The sequence below is a fragment of the Manis javanica genome, chromosome X (assembly GCF_040802235.1).
Source record: "Manis javanica isolate MJ-LG chromosome X, MJ_LKY, whole genome shotgun sequence".
NCBI classification, from domain to species: Eukaryota; Metazoa; Chordata; class Mammalia; order Pholidota; family Manidae; genus Manis; species Manis javanica.
The window spans coordinates 84,051,424-84,074,060 of record NC_133174.1 but is presented as its reverse complement, the minus strand read 5'-3'; the positions used below and the strand labels follow the sequence as shown (position 1 = coordinate 84,074,060).

Below are 22,637 nucleotides of genomic sequence, written 5' to 3'. Positions count from 1 at the left end.
CATTATCTGATGCCCTTCCTTGTCTCATTACACTCTTTGTTTTCTTAATTTCTTTTCTTTTAGTTTGTTATTTGTATGTAGAAATGCAACTGATTTCAGTATATTATATCCAGAAACTTTGCTAAATTCATTTATTCTAATAGTTTTTTTGGTGTAGGGCACCTTTGTACACTGTTGTTAAATTGGTGCAGCCACTATGGAAAACAGTATGGAGTTTTCTCAAAACACTAAAAATAGAAATACCGTATGACCCAGTATTTCCACTTCTTGGAATTTACCTGAAAAAAACAAAATCACTGATTCAAAAAGGTAAATGCATTCCTATGTTTATTCCAGTATTATTTACAATAGTCAAGATACGGAAACAACCTAAGTATCCAGTGACAGATGGAAGGATAAAGAAGATGTAGACATATAAAGAATGGAATATTACTCAACCACAAAAATAATGAAATCCTGCTATTTGCAACAACAAGGATGGACCTGGAGGGTTTTATGCTGAGCAAAATAAGCCATGCAGAGAAAGACAAATGCCATATGATTTCACTTATAGGTGCCATCTAAAAAAACAAATAGATGTGTGGCAAAGAGAAGAGACTGGTGGTTGCCATGGGGGAGTATGGTAGAGGGGTGGCTGAAATACGTGAAGAGGATAGAGAAATACAAAATTCTAATTATAAAATAAATTAGTCATGGGGGTGAAAGTACAGCATAGCGAATATAGTCAATAATACCACAATTTCTTTGTATTTTCCCTGATTAACATTTTCACTTGTGGAGTATTTAGTGATGTAGATAATTTTCAAATCACTATGTTGTACACCTGCAACCAATATAATATTGTATATCAACTATACTTCAGTTTAAAGAAAAAGTATCTGGAAATTGTTCAAATGGCATACGGCAAATAAAAAAATGCTCAAGAAAATTTGCTACAGCTCAGTAAAAATACTGATGATTTGTGGCATGTGAGCCATGACTAGATCCCTATCCCCAGGTCAGCATGATGAAAGCTCCACCCTGGGTGAGTGTGGGCAAGAAGGCAATTCTCCTTCTCCCCTCACCTTCTAATGGCTGCTTGTGTGTATTGATTGAGTTGTGTCCCTGAAAATGGTATGTTCAAGTCCTAGTCTCTGCTACCTGTGAAATGGACCTTGTTGGGAATAGTCTTTACAGATGTAATTAAGTTAAGGTCCTGCCAGGTAAGGGTGGGCCCTAAATTCATGACTGGTGTCCTTATAAGAAAAAGGAGAGGAGGATAGAGACACAAAGGAGGTATACAGAAGGCCATGTGATGACAAAGGCAGAGATTGGAGTGATATAGCTGTAAGCCAAAGGCTGCCAGGTATTTCTGGCAACCATCAGAATCAAGGAAAAGGCAATGAAGGATTGCTTTCCTAGAACCTCAGAGGGAACATGACCCTGCCAGTATATTGATACTGTGAGAGAATAAATTTCCATGGTTTTAAGCCACCCAGTCTTTGTTATTTTGTTACGACAGCATTAGAAAACTAATATAATACACATCATCAAATGAGGCAGGATACCAACACTCCTAAATCCCTCCAACTGCAAGTTGAAGAGATTAAATCCCTGGGGAATGTAGCCAAGGAGTTGGGGGCTCAATTCCTCCACTAAGATTCTACCCTAGGGATAGAAGGTCTATGCCAGGCAAAACAGCCTGAGAATACTGGGGCCCTGATCCCTCTAACCCTATCTGAAGTTAAACTCAATAATAAAAGACAACCCATTAAAGTGGCCAAAGGATATAAATAGTTATTCAAAGAAAATATACAGTTAACAAATAAGCACATGAAAAGATGCTCAATATACAGTTAACAAATAAGCACATGAAAAGATGCTCAACATCATTCATGAGGGAAATGTAAATCTAATCCACCACACTCACTAGGATGGTTTTAATGAAAAAGCCAGATGATAACAAGTGTTAGCAAAGATGTGAAGAACTTCATACACTGTTGTTGAAGGTGCAAAATGTTGCAGCCACTTTGGAAAACATTCTGGCAGTTCTTTAAAGTGTTAAACTTTAAGTTACCATATGGACCCAGCAAATCTCTGCCTAGGTACATTCCCAAGAGATTTGAAAATGGTTGTCCAAATATTTGTATACAAATGTTGATATCCGTAATATCAGTAGTATTCACAATAGCAAAAAGGTGGAAACAAATGTCTATCAACTGATGAATGGATAAACAAATGGTGGTATGGCCATGCAATGGAATATTGTTTGGCCATAAAAGGGAATGAAATACTCATTATGCAACTAAATGGACAAGACATGAACATATTATGCTAAAAGAAAAAAGCTAGACACAGTAGGTCATATGTTATCTAATTCTATATATATGAAATGTCCAGAATAGGCAAATATACTGAAACTGGAACTAAATTAGTGGTTGCCCAGGGCTAAGAGACATGAGAGGATTGTTAGATAATGGCTAAGTGTTGTGGGCCTTCTTTTGGGGAACATGAAAATTCTCTAAATCTGATTGTGGTGATGATGCACAACTTCTGAATATATTAAAAGTCACTGCATTGTGTACTTTAAATGGGTGAATTTTATTGTACATGAATTATATATCAATAAAGCTGTTAAAATGCTATCATTAGTAATGACTATTAGATTTAAGAATGAAAATAACTACTAAATTCTAATATTTGCGTGATCAATATTAATGTGTGTGTACATGCATGTGTGTGTGTGTGTATCATGATTTTTTTTTCATTCCACAGATATTTATTGAACACTTAAAAGATGCAAGATAATATTTGGTCGGTAGACTATATTTGTTCACTTTTCTCTGTTCCCCCAAATTTTATTTCTTGAGGATATATTACTTTTACAATAAATAAAGTTTCTTAAAAGGATACTTTTCAAAATTATGGCAGGAATAAAGAACCTGGCTAGAAGAAAGGAAAATAGGGTACTTAACTAATTTGCTATGCTATGTTAAGGATTAAAGGAAATGAATATTGGAGTGGAGACAAGAAATAGTTTGTTTTATTTTTTTCAACTACCAAAAGCTGTACATAATTAATACATACAGTTTAATGAGTTTAGAGATAAGCATATGCTCGTGAAACCATCACTGCAATCTATTCCATAAACCTATCCGTCCCCTCCAAAAGTTTCCTCTCTTTCTGCTATTATTACTAATTCTTGTGATAAGAACACAAGGTGTACTCTCTAAAAAGAATTTGAAATTTATAATACAATATTGTTAAATATAGTCACTATGCTGTACAGTAGATGTCTAGGACTGTTTTATCTTTTATAGCCAAAACTTGGTACTCTTTGCCTAATACCTCTCCATTTCCTTCTCTCATTTTGTTTCAACATATCTACTGTATTTATTTTTAATGAGAAATATTTGGCATGCAATGAAATTCACACATTTTAATTGTTCAAGTCTAGTAAGTTTTGGCGAATGTATATACCCATGAATCCAACACCAAAAGCAAGATGTAGAACGCGTCTGTCACCTAAAATATGTCCTCATGCCTCTGTCCAGTTTATCTCCAGACATCTCCTTAAGACAACTTTCTGATTTCTATCATTATAGATTAGTTTTTGCCTGTTCTTGGCCTTCAAGTAAATTGAATCATCTAGTATGTGTGTTTCTGTATCTGGCTGCTCTAGAGCAATACATTTTTGTGATTCATACATGTTGATATTTTTTTTCTGTTTCTTTTTGATATCAAAATTTGTTTATCCATTCTATTGATGGATTGTTTTTTGCTAGGTTTAGACTATTAGGAACAAGGCTGATATAATTATACAAATCTTTTTATGAACTGATATTTTCATTGCTCTTGAATTTTTAAAAAAGTGAGTGGAATTATTGAGGTTTAGAGCAGTATATATTTAACTTCTTAAAAACTGCCAAAGAGTTTTCCAAAGTTGTATCATTTTATATTTTAACCAACAATGTATTAGCGTTCCTGTTTTTCCATATCCTTACCATTTCCGTATTTTCTTTTTTTCTCCTTTAATTTTATTCATTCTGATGCATGCTTGTTAGCATCTCATTATGAGATTAATTTCCACTTTTCCTAGTGAATAATGGTGGTAAGCATCTTTTCATGTCTTTATTGGCTATTTGTGTATTTTATTTTGTGAACTGTCTGTCCACATCTTTTGTCTATTTTACATTGGGTCATATGTCTTTTTATTTTAGGAGTTTTTATATATTCTGAATAAGGCTGATACTTGAATATGGGATGACAGATATAATTCTATATTCTTACTGTGATGTAGCAAACTATTCAGCCTGAATGTATGAGGATTTAACAATAATTATGTTTAAAAAACAAAATGGTGAGCTAATGTCTCATAAACCACCAGCTGAAATTTTCATTCTTTCAAATATAATCCAGTTACAGGTTTTTCCTCATTTTGGATGATCGTAAGCTTATAGGAGTGATATTTCTATCCAGTAGAGCAGTAAAGCAGTTTTCTACAAAACTGATAGTAACCTTGGTTCACTCAATCCTCCAGTATCTTTTTACTGCTTTTGGCTTCAAAACAGTCTTGCCTGTTAACCAAGAGGTAATCCCATCCTGAATTTAAGAGGAGAATTTACCACTATTTATTTCATGACTTACTTCCTCCTAAAATGTTTCATCAGTGGCTTTACAATAACTATATGCAAGAGGAAGAAACATGGCCATTTTATGAACTCAGCATAAAATTGCTAGAAAATTAGTTTTAAGAGGAAAATTATTATAGCTTGAGATAACCCTGGCAAATAAACTGTTAGGGAAAATTAAATTCTAATGGATGCAGACAATTTGGGTCAACAATATACCTATCAGGAGGCCACATCTTCCCAGGAGCGAACATGAACCTACAATTGCCTCATGTACTTTTTAAGTACATTTGAAACTGTGTTATTTATTCTAGGTAATAACAATTTAAATGATATAGCCTTCATCTTTCTCAAGCACAGTACCATTTTATAGATGAAAAAGAATATTCTTTTGGAAGGAAAAAAATAGCCATTGGCAAAGAGATTGAACTATCTTAAAAGAGTTTCAATACAAAATTGATTATAAACATCTAGAACACTCTGTTGATAGAAAAAAATTATAAAGATAAAGGGCTTTTAATGAAATACAGAAAGGTCTGAAAAATACTGCATTTTCCCCCTCATCTATAGCAATTGAACAGACAAATAATCAAGTAACTTTATTTCTATGTCTACCTTTTGCATGTGGAGAGTAAGGTGGAGTGCCTTCCTTTCCCAGGGCTCTCCTTGCATTCTAACCTCTTCCCAATTTCCTTATGGTTAATGGATGATAATCTGCTGTCTACCTGGAGTGGAGATGAGAATCTCTAGGTAATTAATGGGGTCTGAATCGCTAGTTTCACTAAAAACATGTAAAGTGTCAAGTATTGAAGTAACTCCCCCAGGAAATGTTTTGTGTAGGTGCTGGGGACTACACAGATGATCACCAAAAGCCCAGCACTTTCTATCAAATCTTAGAGTAAGTAGATACCATGAATTAATAAATCCAGTGTTGGTGAATATCTAGCTCAAGACTGCAAAAGACAAAATGTTCCTTCTGTTTTCTGTAGCAAACAGTAAACTGTAGGTCCCACCACATACTTTGGAATAAGACCATTCAACAGAAATTAAGTTTAAGCTTCACTGTTGCTAAAGTCTTATAAACACCTATTCTCTGACTGTATGATCTCACTGTAACACAATAACCACTTGTTCAGTATTGGAGCTTCATGTCATATCAGTGCAAATTCACCTGCAATATAGCGCCTCAAAGAAGAGTAAACAATTTTTCATTTGCTGACATTTAATTTTTATTTTTGAAGCATTATGACTTTGGGAATATTTAATATTTTTTCATGCAATAAAGTTGGTGCCCAAATTGTGAAAAAGTAAATACTTTAGTTATTGACACCCTTACCTTCCCCCTGTCTATATTTAAATCTCCCAAAATAATCCCAAGAACCATTTATATCCAAATATCCAAATAATGATGCTATTGGTTTTTCAGGGCTTGCTCATGTTTTATGTATTTCAGTTTATAATATCAATAATAGGTCATCTTGAATGTCTTTGATTTGTATCAAAATATTTATTTAGAAGATCTTGATCATCAAATGTGTCCATGCTAATTGTGTAGATTGATATGTAGTTAAACATTTCATATCTGAATGAATAGAGGCTAGGCATGAGATGGGTGTTTAAAATCTAAAGAGATCATGGGCAATTTACCTACCATCAAACCATGGGAGGGCTATTAGGTTCCCTCTAGTGTACATTAAAAGAGGTTTTTTTTGTTTGGGGTTTTTGTTTGTTTATTTGTTTTTACTGCAGAAGGAGCTAGAGGCATGTGCAAGTATAATAATATTGACACCACCTAACAATCCAGAAAACTAGAGGTTCAAATAGAATGAGTGGAAGGTTACATATGAATGGAATTATAGCTAGATGTGCTGGAGAAATATAGCCTATTTCTTATAAAGTATTTAGTGGTTTACATAGCTCCAATAGTTCTTCACTCCTCGATCTTATAATTAATGAAACCAGAAATCATAAACTATATGCACTGGCATTTCCTATTTGATAACATTGTAGAAAAGTTGATATTTTCCAAGAGCTAGGAATTAGGAAATTTGAGAAAAATTAATAATAACAATTTTAGTATTTGAGAATGCCAGGGAAGTTAAATATAATTTGAGAACTAAGCAAATACTAAAGTAGTTCAAAATTCAGTAGGTACTTATTATAGCTAATTTTATATTACTTCTATTCTTCATTTGTGTTACTAGCATACAACTGGTTTTAGCTGCTGTGCTTAATCCCTCTCAAAAGTTTTAGATAAGAAGATGGGCTAAATGTTTCCATATGCAGCCTAAATAATTTTTCTTACCGGAATGTTAAAATCTGACAGCAGTCCTGGTTTTAATAATAAAAAGAAATTATTTATGGCATTATGAAGAAGACACTAGCAGCAGCAGAGTACTCTTAAGTTCTAAGGATGTAAATGTTGTATAGGAAGGAACATGAGTGATATAGTCAGTTTTGATGTAACTCATAAACATTAATTCAGCAATTTCTATTGAAGAAAGTACACTAAAATATTAGGACAAGAATATTTGACCAGCAACAGCTAGGGCAATAAAGCTGAAAAGGAAGAAAAGCAGGAGAAACAGGAAAGATTTAGCAACTAATGAGTAACCATATTTCCCACATATGTTAAAGCGTTAAGATCTGCAAATAGATCCATCAGAATGAAGTAATGCAATCACTTTACATCTTCCCAGATTGAGGAAGGGTTCAGGGTCTTGGTCCAATGTAGAAAGCAGAACCATAGCAAGTATTTCCACTCCCCTCTGTCTGTCTGCTTGACTGTCTCTGTCTCCTTCTCTCTAATTCTGCATCTCTCTCTCTCTAGATCTGTCTCTAAATCTCTCCAACAAACTGACAATGTGTGAGTAAACAAATTTAAGGCTTTTCTAACCATCATGAAAATTAATTCCTAAGCAAATGATTGTTCACAAATTACTAATCTCTTTGGTTGTGTCTAAATTGGTTGATGATCTTCACTGCACAGTCTGTGGAAATTTATTATAACACCTCTGCCTTCCTTCCCATCTTGTTCATTTTCTCTTCTGACTATCTATTGAACTGTGGGGTGCCATTGATCTTCATAGTTTGGTTACCTTTAATTTAGTTTAGTGTTATATATTTTTAAAATTTAATTGTCTTCATATATTTGTGAACCACAAAAATATGATTCTTCCTTATACTTCTAGAGCCAGGGAGATGATACAACTGATGAAAAGCAAATATTAGAAACCAAAAGATATATGATACATATATGATTTCCTTGTCTGACTAATTTCTTTAGATGATGGCCCTATTGGCCAGTGGTAATAATTGGCAAATTTAGCAGCACCAGTTGTGTACAGTAGTCTTATAGATTCCTTTCTGTCACCTAAGATAAATAGAAAGCATATGGAAATTATCCATATGTACAGTAAGACCAGTGGCTGAAATATTCCACTCAAGCAGGCAATTATTAAGTCTCAAATAAATATATAGGCAGTATTTCATTCATTCTAATTGCACTCTAGTTAATAAAAAAATGCTGACTAATGGTTTTAGTTTGAGCTGCAACTAATATAACATACTGATGTCCAGTTAAAAGAAGAGATCTGGAAAATATCTCACAAAAGTAGAAAAATCAGATATTACCACTTGACCAGAGGAGAAAGACAAATGATGTGCTCTACTGGGAAGTATAAAACCTAGGGGCCAATTATATGAACTCATATTTTTCAATCTTCAGCTATTTCTATATCATTTTTATAGCATTACATAGACATTTAAACTGTTAGTTTTACTGTTTCTAGATATATCCCTGACATTCTTTACCACCCTCATGAGCATTCATGTGTATCTCACCCACTTAAATACCTATCACATTATCTTATCTGTCAAAGTATACTCATCCTCCAAAAAACGATTTCCAATGCTACCACTTTTCCTAGGGCTTTTCTGATCCCCTGTAGCTGGTAAAGATGGCCATAAATCTGTTGGTACACCTCCCAGTGACAGGTATGTTGTCTGTGCCTGGCTCTTTGACCACTTTGAATAATACAATATGATAGAAGTGACACTGTGTCAGTTTACAGGCCCAGGCCTTAAGAGACAGAAGTTTAGTCTCCACTCAGATTTGCATTGTTACCTCTGAGATGAGCCTACTTCCATGAAAGATGTCTAACTCTCCTAAGACTATCATGCTATAAGGAAACCCAAATTACCCATGTAGATGGGCTGTGTGGATAGAGAGACATGGCTGGGGAGTCCTTGCTATTCCAGCCATGCCATTCCAGGTGTCAGACATAGAAGTGAAGAAACTACGTATAGGACATTACAGTCCCAGCTGACAAGAGAAAGAGAACAGAAAAACCCAACCAACAGCCAGAGCCTACGTATAAACATATGTTACCTTTTGAGTTACCCAGCCACATCTAGCCATTAGAGAAGCCTCCAACTATTTAAGCCACTCTTGCTGAGGCATCTGTCCCTGTGGAACAGAGACAAACCATCCCCACTATACCCTGACTGAATACTGACTCACCAGTGATCATCAGCATAATTGAATATTCATTGGTTCATGCCACTAAGCTTTGGGGTGGATTGTTTTGCCACATATCTTAATTGGAACATCCCACTAACTGGATATGATCTACGTTGTTTTGAGAATTAATAGTAGGTTCTACATGTTTATTCCATGGAATTTGTCATATTCTGACTATATTACATTTATAAATTTGTCTTAATCCCTCTAATTTGGTTTAAACTCTTTAATGGTGAACAGTTGTATTTGTCCAGACACTTAGCCTAATATCCCTTACACAAAGGAAGTGTTCAGGAACTATCTATTGAAGTAAATTTCTTAACTCTTAGTTCTCAGTATACTTTAACACAAATCCTATAGTTTTAATAGGTATAGAAAAATACACTATTATGGGGTCTATATTTTCAACCAAATAATTTATAACATTATCTAGAAACCACGGGTTAAATAGGGGTTAATCATAATAACAGTTTTCCTAAGCTATACCGTAGAGAAAGAGGAAGATTTCAATCTTTGAAGAGGGACTTGACTTTAATTTGAAGCACCACTTCCAGTAACTATCACTGGATAAGCAGAACTAAAATGGGAAGCTCTGACATGAGTTTCAAGGCATGTGAGAGAAAAATCTAAAAAGTCAGGGAGTCCAGATCTCAGCCTAAATGAACAATGTACAGGAGTACTTGGTTCTTCAGGTCCGTGTGTGACATGTTAACATACAGTGAATCAAAATGCTGAAACGACAGGCAAAATTGCTTGCTTCAGAGAACACTGATAATATTCTGCTGAAACTGATGACATTCAAAAATAGCAAATTCAAAAGCAATTTCAATATGCCTCTAAGTAATTATAAAAATACATTTTAGGATTATGTAGCCTAGGCAAAATGTCCATTTATTGGATGATCAAAACCACAGCAGCCAATTTGCCACCCCCCAAACATAGCATCTTGTCAATATAAAAACTCATTTTTACATGCATGAAGTAATAATTACTGGACTCAAAAAAGAATTTTTATATTATATAATTTGTTTTTGTAGCTTTTTAAGATGCATATTCAAGCACCATAAAATAATTCCAAAGCATTGCTTTCTTCCTTGTCAAAACAAGGTATGTCTGCTTCTATGCTGCTTTTTTTTCTTATAGGACATTGTAAGTGAATAGTCATTCACTGAAAAATTATGCCCAGTCTACTTTAAAAAGTTATATATACTTTGAAAGCATGTTCTCTAAGTCTACTTGGTTTACACTTACATAATTTTTATTGCCTATATCACATTTATATTTTTCATGACTCTTCTAGCTGGTTATACATTTAATATTAATTCCTTCAAAAATCAGTAAATAATTGGGTGTCGGGCCCATGAACTACTAGGCTGTGGAAATAGAAAGAGTAATAATATTACAGGAGAAACACATTTCCCTACCCTGAATTTTCCATAAGGAAGGATTTTAACTTAATCCCATTCTGGGCCTCTCTCCTTACCTTTAATCACTATCTCTGGGAAGCAGGCATGGCTTATTTGGTTGCTAAATTTGGAAATAATAACTAGGAATGCATAAGTGGTACCTTTCTTCTGCTGTGTACAGGTGAGTCGTCCCTGGAGTTCCCAGTTCTCTGCCCTGCCTCAGTTCTTATCTGAACAATATTTCCATGTGGACTGGACATCTCTAGCCCTGGAGTTACTGATGGGATGGTTAAATCTACCTAATTTTAGGGTTCACTTAGGCTGTTCATTTGTCCCTTGTAGTAGCTTACATCCTCTAACTTAGTCTCCCTCAGTAATAAAAGCAATAGTTGGGCTGCCAATTTTACTATTTGCTTTGAATCTCAATGATTTCAGAACTTAGGTAGAGGATATAAATGCATTTTATTGGGGGCTCTCTTGAGGATCCCAGCAAATAAGAACTGGTTCTTGACTTGATAATCTAATTGGGCAGGCATACATAAACAAAAAACAATTGATGTGTACCTGGATTATATATATATATATAAAATTATAGTGATACTGATATACTGAAAACATACATACATATATATATGTTATTAAACTGTGATTTACATATAGAGGGGTGAGGTACAGTGTGTACAATATCCTAAAAGAAAATCAAAAAGGTTTCTGTAGGGAATACAATTACAAAAGGTTTGATGCTGTGGAATAAGGAGTGGTGTAAGATAAGGCTAGAGATCTAGGTAGGGCCTTGCCTGCTCTGTCAAGAAGTTTACACTTACCTTGACAGGGATGATAAAATACTGAGTTTTAAGCATGAAGTGATCTGATTGGGTTTGTTTATGACGTCTCTTCATGGTATATGTAATGGGTTGTAGATGGAGAAGAATAAAGACAGGGAGACAATTTAGGAGGCTATTGCTGGTAGTATAGGCAATACATAAGTACTGAAATGTGGGTAAAATTGGAGTATTTCCAGAATCTCTTTCCTGGCCTTAGTCCATCACCATATGAATAGGTAATTGCAAGAGGAGCCAGGGCATATCTGAACCTGAGAGTTTGGGTGGGGTCGCTTTTTGCAGCAGGGTTGTGAGAGACACAGGTGAGCAGAAGTGGATGACTGCTTGTAAGTAATAAATGGGCTTCTCCCACTTTATTGCTCCCTTTGACAGATTTCAGTATCAAACATATTTTGTCCTGGGATTTTTCCCACAGGAATTACATCTGGAAGTAGTCAGCAGGACCTCTGAACCCATCTGTTGACATGGGTGTGACCCTTGGGCAGACTGCCCCTAGAGATGGTGGGGAGATGCCAGGAACCCCTCGTGGACAGTGGGGAGGCCCCAGTGGCTGCAGTGGTAGAGAGTGAAGCTTCACCCTGGAGCCCTCTATCTATGGGCTTCAATTGGGTAGCCTTCACTGGGGAATTCATCTAGGGTAAAGCACCTCCCAGAGGGGTGGGGCCTTCCCTAGAATTGGGGAAGGGTGGAGACACTGGAGGCAGTGGAATTAGCCCTCCGTGAGATAGAAGACTGCTTAGAGGCCCTGAGTGGCCATGTAGCAGCCAGGATTGTTGGATATTTTTTTTTGAGATAGTGTAAAGGGTTATTGAGGAAAGAGACTTCGGCAGGAGAGGGAAACACTTAAGCATAGCTTGGAGGAGCTGGGAGATGACCTACAGGATGCCCTTAAGAAAGAGAGATTGGGTGGAGCCAAGATGGCGGCATGAGTAGGACAGTGGGAATCTCCTCTCAAAATCATATATATTTTTGAAAATACAACAAATACAACTATCCCTAAAAGAGAGACCAGAAGACACAGGACAACAGCCAGACCACATCCACACCTGCAAGAACCCAGCACCTGATGAAAGGGGTAAGATACAAGCCACAGCCCAGCGAGACCCAAGCCCCCTCACCCAAGCTCCCAGCGATAGGAGAGGAGTCAGAGCGGGGAGGGACAGGGAGCCCAGGACTGCTAAACATCCAGCCCTAGCCATCTGCAACAGAGCATGCACACACTGCATGCATGTGGTGCTGGAAACTAGGGAAGGAGGACAGTAAGACCTGTGAGCCGATCCCGAAGCTGGTGCCCCTGTGACAAAGAAAAGCAAGTGCTTTTTGAAAATCTTAAAGCGACAGGGACCCCATGGCTGGATGGAAGCATCCTGGGTCACAGTCCAGCAGCTGGAAATTCCAGGGAACTCCGGGTGCACTAACCCCCTGGGCAACAGCTCTGAGACCCCTCACGGAGGTAAACAGCCAAACAGCCCCCCGTCCATTACCCCTCTGGGGCCCTGCCATAGCACAGCAGCAGCATGAGGCTGGCCATGCCCACAGCAAGGGAGCTTCCTCCATACCGGCCGGGCAAGATACAGAGACCCAATCTACACGAAATTGCCCAACACAAGCCACTAGGGGTCGCAGTTGTCCCAGTAAAGAAAGGCCAGGAGCCAAGTGGAAAGAGTCTTGACTCTCCCAGCTGACAGACATGTCAATAGCACAGAGCTGCACCTATCAACATGAAAAGGAAAAAAATTTGATCCAGACAAGACTAACAGTGACAGCTTCATCATCTTCTACATGTTCCCCTGAGAAGGAACTTGGGGAGATAGATATAACCAATCTTCCTGAAAAAGAATTTAAAACAAAATTCATAACCATGCTGATGGAGTTGCAGAGAAATATGCAAGAACTAAGGAGGGAGAATATAGAAATAAAACAATCTCTGGAAGTACTTCAAAACAGAATGTATGAGATGCAAGAGACCATTAATGGACTAGAAAACAGAGAACAGGAACGAAGAGAGGCTGATGCAGAGAGCGATAAAAGGATCTCTAGGAATGAAAGAATTTCAAGAGAACTGTGTGACCAATCGAAATGGAAAAATATCCGCATTATAGGAGTACCAGAAGAAAAAGAGAGACAAAAAGGGATAGAAAGTTTCTTTGAAGAAATAATTGCTGAAAACTTCCCAAAACTAGGGGAGGAAATGGTCTCTCAGACACAGAGGTACACAGAACTCCCATGACAAGGGATCCAAGGAGGGCAACACCAAGACACATAATAATTAAAATGGCAAAGATCAAAGACAAGGACAAAGTATTAAAGGGAGCCACAGAGAAAAAAAAGTTCACCTACAAAGGAAAACCCATCAGGCTATTATCAGACTTCTCAACAGAAACCCTACAGGCCAGAAGAGAATGGCATGATATACTTAATGCAATGAAACAGAAGGGCCTCGAACCAAGAATACTGTATCCGGCACGATTATCATTTAAATATGAAGGAGGGATTAAACAATTCCCAGGCAAGCAAAAGTTGAGGGAATTTGCCTCCCACAAACCACCTCTACAGGGCATCTTACAGGGACTGCTCTAGATGGGAGCACTCCTAAAAAGAGCACAGAACAAAACACCCAACATATGAAGAAGGGAGGAGGAGGAATAAGAAGGGAGAGAAATAAAGAATCATCAGACCGTGTACATAATAGCTCAATAAGCGAGTTAAGTTAGACAGTCAGACAGTAAAGAAGCTAACCTTGAACCTTTGGTAACCACAAACTTAAAGCCTGCAATGGCAATAAGGACATACCTTTCAATAGCCACCCTAAATGTAAATGGACAATGCACCAATCAAAAGACACAAAGTAATAGAATGGATAAAAAAGCAAGACCCATCCATATGCTGCTTACAAGAGACTCACCTCAAACCCAAAGACATGCACAGACTTAAAGTCAAGGGATGGAAAAAGATATTTCATGCAAACAACAGAGAGAGAAAAGCAGGTGTTGCAATACTAGTATCAGACAAAATAGACTTCAAAATAAAGAATGTAACAAAAGATAAAGAAGGACATTACATAATGATAAAGGGCTCAATCTAACAAGAGGATATAACCATTATAAATATATATGCACCCAACGCAGGAGCACCAACATATGTGAAACAAATACTAACAGAATTAAAGGAGGAAATAGAATGCAATGCATTCGTTCTAGGAGACTTCAACACACCACTCACTCCACAGGACAGATTCACCAGACAGAAAATAAGTAAGGACACAGAGGCACTGAACAACACGCTAGAACAGATGGACCTAATAGACATCTACAGAACTCTACATCCAAAAGCAACAGGATACACATTCTTCTCAAGTGCACATGGAACATTCTCCAGAATAGACCACATACTACAACACAAAAAGAGCCTCAGTAAATTCCAAAAGATTGAAATCCTACCAACCAACTTTTCAGACTACAAAGGTATAAAACTAGAAATAAATTGTACAAAGAAAGCAAAAAGGCTCACAAGCACATGGAGGCTTAACAACATGCTCCTGAATAATCAATGGATCAATGACCAAATTAAATTGGAGATCCATCAATATATGTAAACAAATGACAACAACAACACAAAGCCCCAACTACTGTGGGATACAGCAAAAGCAGTATTAAGAGGAAAGTATATAGCAATCCAGGCATATTTAAAGAAGGAAGAACAATCCCAAATGAATGGTCTAATGTCACAATTACAGAAACTGGAAAAAGAAGAACAAATGAGGCCTAAGGTCAGCAGAAGGAGGGACATAATAAACATCAGAGAAGAAATAAATAAAATTGAGAAGAATAAAACAATAGAAAAAATCAATGTAACCAAGAGCTGGTTCTTTGAGAAAATAAACAAAATAGATAAGCTTCTAGCCAGACTTACTAAGAGGAAAAGAGAGTCAACACACATGAACAGAATCAGAAATGAGAAAGGAACCATCACGGCGAACCCCCCAGAAATACAAAGAATTATTAGAGACTACTATGAAAACCTATATGCTAACAAGCTGGGAAACCTAGGAGAAATGGACAACTTCCTAGAAATACACAACCTCCCAAGACTGACCCAGAAAGACACAGAAAATCTAAACAGACCAATTACCAGCAATAAAATTGAAGCGGTAATCAAAAAACTACCAAAGAACAAAACCCCCAGGCCAGATGGATTTACCTCAGAATTTTATCAGACATACAGAGAATACATAATACCCATTCTCCTTAAAGTTTTCCAAAAAATAGAAGAGGAGGGAATACTCCCAAACTCATTCTATGAAGCCAACATCACCCTAATATACAAAACCAGGCAAAGACCCCACCAAAAAAGAAAACTACAGACCAATAACCCTGATGAATATAGATGCAAAAGTACTCAACACAATACTAGCAAACCGAATTCAAAAATACATTAAAAGGAACATACACCACGACCGAGTGGGATTCATCCCAGGGATGCAAGGATGGTACAACATTCGAAAATCCATCAACATCATCCACCACATCAACAAAACGAAAGACAAAAACCACATGATCATATCTATAGATGCTGAAAAAGCACTCGACAAAATTCAACATCCATTCATGATAAAAACTCTCAAAAAAATGGGTACAGAGGGCAAGTACCTCAACATAATAAAGGCCATATATGATAAACCCATAGCCAACATCCTACTGAACAGCAAGAAGCTGAAAGCTTTTCCTCTGTGATCGGGAATAAGACAGGTATGCCCACTCTCCCCACTGTTATTCAACATAGTACTGGAGGTCCAAGCCATGGCAATTAGACAAAACAAAGAAATAGAAGGAATCCAGATTAGTAAAGAAGAAGTTAAACTGTCACTATTTGCAGATGACATGATATTGTACATAAAAAACCCTAAAGACTCCACTCTGAAACTACTAGAGCTAATATCGGAATTCAGCAAAGTTGCAGCATACCAAATTAACACACAGAAATCTGTGGCTTTCTTATACACTAACAATAAACTAATAGAAAGAGAAATCAGGAAGACAATTCCATTCACAATAGCATCAAAAAGAATAAAATACCTAGGAATAAACCTAACCAAGGAAGTGAAAGACCTATACCCTGAAAACTATAAGACACTCTTAAGAGAAATTAAAGAGGTCACTAATACATGGAAACTCATCCCATGCTCCTGGCAAGGAAGAATTAATATTGTCAAAATGGCCATCCTACCCAAAGCAATATACAGATTCGATGCAATCCCTATCAAACTACCAACAGCATTCTTCAATGAACTGGAACAAATAGTTCAGAAATTCATATGGAAACACCAAAGACCCCGAGTATCTAAAGCAATCCTCAGAAGGAAGAATAAAGTGGGGGGGGGGGATCTCACTCCCCAACTTCAAGCTCTACCAGAAAGCCACAGTAATCAAGACAATTTGGTACTGGCACAAGAACAGAGCCACAGACCAATGGAACAGAATAGAGACTCCAAACATTAACCCAAACATATATGGTCAACTAATATTTGATAAAGGGGCCATGGACCTACAATGGGGAAATGACAGTCTCTTCAACAGATGGTGCTGGAAAAACTGGACAGCTACATGTAAGAGAATGAAACTGGATTACTGTCTAACCCCATACACAAAAGTAAATTCGAAATGGATCAAAGACTTGAATGTAAGTCATGAAACCATAAAACTCTTAGAAAAAGACATAGGCAAAAATCTCTTAGGCATAAACATGAGTGACCTCTTCTTGAACATATCTCCCTGGGCAAGGGAAAGAAAAGCAAAAATGAACAAATGGGACTATATCAAGCTGGAAAGCTTCTGTACAGCAAAGGACACCATCAATAGAACAAGAATGTATCCTACAGTATGGGAGAATATATTCATAAATGACAGATCCGATAAAGGGTTGACATCCGAAACATATAAATAGTTCACACTCCTCAACAAACAAAAAGCAAATAATCCAATTAAAAAATGGGCAGAGGAGTTGAATAGACAGTTATCTAAAGAAGAAATTCAGATGGCCAACAGACACATGAAAAGATGCTCCATATTGCTTGTCATCACAGAAAAGCAAATTAAAACCACAATGAGATATCATCTCACACCAGTTAGGATGGCTACCATCCAAAAGACGAACAACAACAAATGTTGGCGAGGTTGTGGAGAAAGGGGAACCCTCCTACACTGCTGGTGGAAATGTAAATTAGTTCAACCATTGTGAAAAGCAGTATGGAGGTTCCTCAAAATGCTCAAAATTGAAATACTATTTGACCCAGGAATTCCATTTCTAGGAATTTACCCTAAGAATGCAGCACTCCAGTTTGAAAAAGACAGATGCACCCCTATGTTTATCGCTGCACTATTTACAATAGCCAAAATACGGAAGCAACCTAAATGTCCATCAGTAGATGAATGGGTAAAGAAGATGTGGTACATATACACAATGGAATATTACTCAGCAATAAGAAAAAAACATATCCTACCATTTGCAACAACATGGATGGAGCTAGAAGGTATTATGCTCAGTTAAATAAGCCAGGCGGAGAAAGACAAGTACCAAATGATTTCACTCATATGTGGAGTATAAGAACAAAAGAAAACTGAAATAACAAAACAGCAGCAGAATCACAGAACCCAAGAATGGACTACCAGTTACCAAAGGGAAAGGGACTGGGGAGGACGGGTGGGAAGGGAGGGATAAGGGCGGGATGTAAGAAAGGGGGCATTACGATTAACATGTATAGTGTGGGGGGTCACAGGAGGGCTGTGCAACACAGAGAAGACAAGTAGTGATTTTACAGCATCATACTATGTTGATGGACAGTGATTGTGAACGGGTATGTGGGGGGGACTTGGTGAAGCGGGTAGCTTAGTAAACATAATGTCCTTCATGTAATTGTAGATTAATGATACCAAAATGAAACTAATAAAGAAAAAAAAAAAGAAAGAGAGATCGTTAATGACAAAACCGGTTATGCTCCTGGAAGTTACCCTAGCAGCAAGGAAAGAGGCAGCCAGAGAATCTGCATTTCAGGAGGCCATGGGGGAGGGGGAGGAAAGAGTGGTACCTTCAGCCCCGGAGATGGAAGGGGACATGTTGTAGAGGATGAGGGGGTTGGACTGAGGGTTGAACCATTGCCAAGGCCACCACCTGCGGCAGTAGCCTCTCCCATATTAAAGGTCCACCTGGTTGTAATTAAGAACTAAAAATGCAAAAACCATGTGCTCCTCACGGGGAGGAAGGAGCCATCCCCTTCCTAAATTGTGGAGCACTCCATGCTCTGACCCTATACCCAAGATGAGCTAGTAGACATGAGCATTAGGTTTTGGCAGAAGCCGTCAGAACCTCTGCCTACTTGGCTTTTTTGTCTCTATGATATAGGAGTAGGAAACATTGTTTTGTCAGATTCTGAAATGAGTTAGACGGCTTCCTTGATGACTCGCCCTTCCCTCCAGCAGTGGTTGCAAAGTGCCCTTCATACCTCGTGGAATCAGACACTTCTGGATTGGCTGACAGCAGCAATCAGGGAAGTCTGGCCTAATCAGGGTGGTTTACCATATTTACCCACTAGCTGGAAAATAAATGCAGAGCTCCAGCAGGTGTTAAGGGATATGGGCATGCATAAAAAATGCCATGTATGCTATGGGCCCCCAGAGCACTGATGAGCAGTTATTCACCATAGGAATGAGAAATCTGGTGCTCCATACAGCTCCCACATCTTTCTTTGGGTCCCTAGTGAATACTCTTGCTCCCAACCTAGGGCAACCCATAAGTGAAGCTACTCATACTTTAGCAGATGTGGGGGAGGTTGAAACAATAAGAAAATGGAGGTAAGTACGGGCCACAACTAAAAGGAGAAGTGCAAAAGGCCCCATGAAGGTCTCAAGGCCCCAGATGTGTGTTGATTTTGATAAAGGCCAGAGTAGTGAAAGAAAAACTTGATGGGTAGCCAAATAGGATCTTGATAGAACTATGGCACCAATTAAAGTCAGAGCAGCAGTTCCAGCTGCTAAGGTTCAGGATACAGAAGCTGGAGACAAAGCCCCATGTCCAGCCTGTGTCCCTGCAAGACTTCATAAAGAAGAATACTCAGGATCTGTCTTGGACCTCACCCCACAGGTGTCATGGTTAAACTGAGGGGTATCAAGGCCTCCACCTTGGGAGATATTTTTAGGACTGGAGGCTACATGTAGAATTAGAAATTCATTGGGCTCCATGAATGTACAATGTTTCCTGGTGCTGGTGGTCATAGGAGCTGAATATTCTCTGATTTATGGCAATTCTGAGCATTTTCCTGGGACCCCTGCTGTGATAGAGGACTATGGGGGTAAGGCAAGTAGAGTGAAGAATACCCAAATCCCATCAGGGATAGGACATTTATCCCCAAAGGAGTATACTGTGTACATTTCTCCCATCCCTCAATATATTTTGGGGGTAGATACCCTGCAGGGCCTATGGCTACAGACCACAGCAGGTGAGTTCAGACTGAGGATACATGTTGTAAAGGCAGTTCTGAGGGAACATGCTAAGCACCCACCTGTAGCTCTTCAGGTACCTTCGTGGGTGACAAATACTAAGCAGCATAAATTGCCTGGGGGGCACAAGGAAATTGGAGAAACTACAGGAGTTGGAGAAGGTGGGCATCATAAAGCCCACTCATAGTCCTTTTAATTCCCCAGTGTGGCCAGTGAAAAAGCCAGACAGCTCAAGGCATATGACCATGGGTTACAGGGAATTGAATAAAGTCACACCCCCTTTGCATGCTGCTCTATTATCTATAGCAGCCCTTACAGACACCCTTAGTCATGAACTAGGGATGTATGATTATGTCGTGGACCTTGCTAATGCTTTCTTCTCTATTAACATAGCACAGAAAAGTCAGGAACAATTTGCCTTCACCTGGGGAGGCTGGCAGTGGACATTTGCTGTCTTTCCACAGGGATAACTCCACAGTCCCACCATTTGTCATGGAGTTGTATCCTAGGACCTAGCCACATGGAAGAAGCCACAGTGTGGTTGTATCACTACAATGATGATATCATGGTCATGTCTGATTCTCTTGCATATTTAGAAGGGGCAGATCCTATACAGCTGCAACATCTGCAGGAGAAATGATGGCCTGTGAATAGCACCAAGGTTCAGAGACCTGGTTTGTCTAAAATTCTTGGGGGTTGTCTGGTCCGGTAAAACTAAAGTTATCCCAGAAGCAGTCATGTGCAAGGTCCAGGCTTTCCCTACCCCTACCACTGTGACAGTATTATAAGAGTTATTGGGTCTTCTGGGCTACTGGAGAGTGTTTATCCCAAACTTGGTACAAATTTAGAAGCCCTCATACCTTTTGGTATGAAAGGGCATCAGGAGGGACTGGGATGAATCATGTGCAGCTGCTTTTACTGCAGCTAAGTGAGTAGTCAAGGCTGTAGAGGCCTTGCATGAAATGGACTCAACAAGGCCCTATAAGCTAGATGTTCATGTACCCAAACATGGGTATGGATGGAGTCTTTGGCAGTAGCTTGAATGGACACACCAACCTCTTGGATTCTTGTCACAACTGTAGAAAGGAGAAGAGGTCCGCTACAACTTGATAGAGAAGCAATTGGCAGCTGTGCATGTACCATGCCTTGCTGGCTACAGAGCCCATCAACAGAACAGCTGTGACCAAGGTAAAAAACACCTATCTCATCGTGGGGTGACTGCAAAACTGGATCCAAAGGCCATAGAGTGGTGTAGCATAGATGCCTACACTGGCCAAATGGGGTGCATATTTAGAATACCATAGCACCCTCTCTACTAGCTCAAGTTGCGAACTCCAACACTTACTGTGGCCAGTGACCTATACCAGTGGAAAGTAGAAAGAACTTGCTAATGAGTCATTGGTAGCTGAGAATCTTTATCAGGATGGAAAAGCCCCTATACTTGACAATACTTGGTACACAGATGACTCCAGTCATGGGTAGCCCCTGAAATGGAGGGCTCTGGCTTTCCATCCTAAGGCTAAGACAATATGGACAGAGAATAGAGAGGGAAAGAGTAGCCAATGGGCCGAGTTATGGGCAGTATGGGTCTTGATCACCCATAGGGCTTGACCCTGTGGCTACCGACATGGTACCATGCCAAGTGGATGGTTGGTCACCGGCTCCTTTGGGGGCAAGAGTTGTGGCAAGACATATGGGCCTCTGGTCAGACTAAGACAGTTACTGTATATCATGTGACCAGCCATTTGCCTTTGGTATCCCCAGGGAATGATGAAGCAGACACAATGGCCCACATGCACTGGCTAGAAGGAAACCCTACCTCTGATGTAGCCCAATGGTTACATCAGCGTTTGTTGCACATGGAGCAAAAGACAATGTGGACTGTAGCCCATCAGTGGGGCTTGCTGTTGACCTTTGAATAAGTCAGCAGAGCCCGGAAGGAGTGCCTTGTGTGCTCTAAGAGGGACTTACACTAAGTCCCGCAGCAACATGGGACAACAGTAAAGAGGCCAATACCCCTTGTCAGGTGGCAGATAGACTATATTATGCCTTTGTCTGTATCAGAAGGATATCGGTATGCCATGACTTGTGTAGACATAGCTAGTGGACTGTTGGTTGCTTTGCCTGCGTGTCATGCAGATCAGTAACCCACCAAAAGGTGCCTAGAGTGTTTCTTTGCAGCTTATGGCTGGCTGCAGGTGATTGAGGGGCGATCAAGGCACTCACTTTACGGACATGCATTACAGGAATGGGTCAGCAATTGGGAATAAACTGGAAGTTTCATGTGCCGTATAACCCTACAGTGGCAGGCATGGTAGGAGGTACAGTGGTTGTTGAAATCTGGCCTGAAGTTGGACACCAATAGTCTGTGGGTCTGGTCAGTTCATTTATGAACAGTGCTATGGTGTTTGAATGAGGTGCCCCTAAAAAGAGCCTTGAGCTCTGTGTATATACTAACACACATTGCTGCCTCTCCTATACAACTGTATGTGCAAACCAGAGAGGAGCTATTGAAGCCAGGTTATGGCCAGCAGAGCAACATCCAGATGCCAACCCCCACTGGGTTAAACCCTGGAGACCGTTGAGAGGATGTAGCCCTAAATATTTCAACTCATGGAGCAGCAATGGCTGGCCCTTCTGGCACCTTGTGGAAAAGTTATGGAAGCTGGCGTCCATTGTGCTCCTGGAGTAACAGTAGAGTGACTGCAAAAGATCACGGTAGTGTACCCAAAATGTCCAGGAGGTAAGAGCATCTTACAGGGAAG

At 38.9% G+C, this 22,637-nt stretch overlaps 1 protein-coding gene across 3 annotated transcripts in view; it reads left to right on the top strand.

Annotated features, from left to right (window-relative positions):
* The window catches only part of ERVFC1 (Endogenous retrovirus group FC1 Env polyprotein), a 435,581-nt gene that overhangs the window by 367,386 nt on the left and 45,558 nt on the right, over positions 1–22,637 (top strand). Inside the window, exon 5 of one of the 3 annotated variants that reach the window (XR_012127469.1) lies at positions 337–2,656. The exons of 1 other annotated variant lie outside the window; for it this stretch is intronic. The gene's annotated coding sequence lies outside the window, so the exon portion shown is untranslated. Of the gene's footprint in view, positions 1–336; positions 2,657–22,637 lie in introns of those variants that run through there. One more of the 3 variants, XR_012127473.1, reaches the window with a different exon arrangement.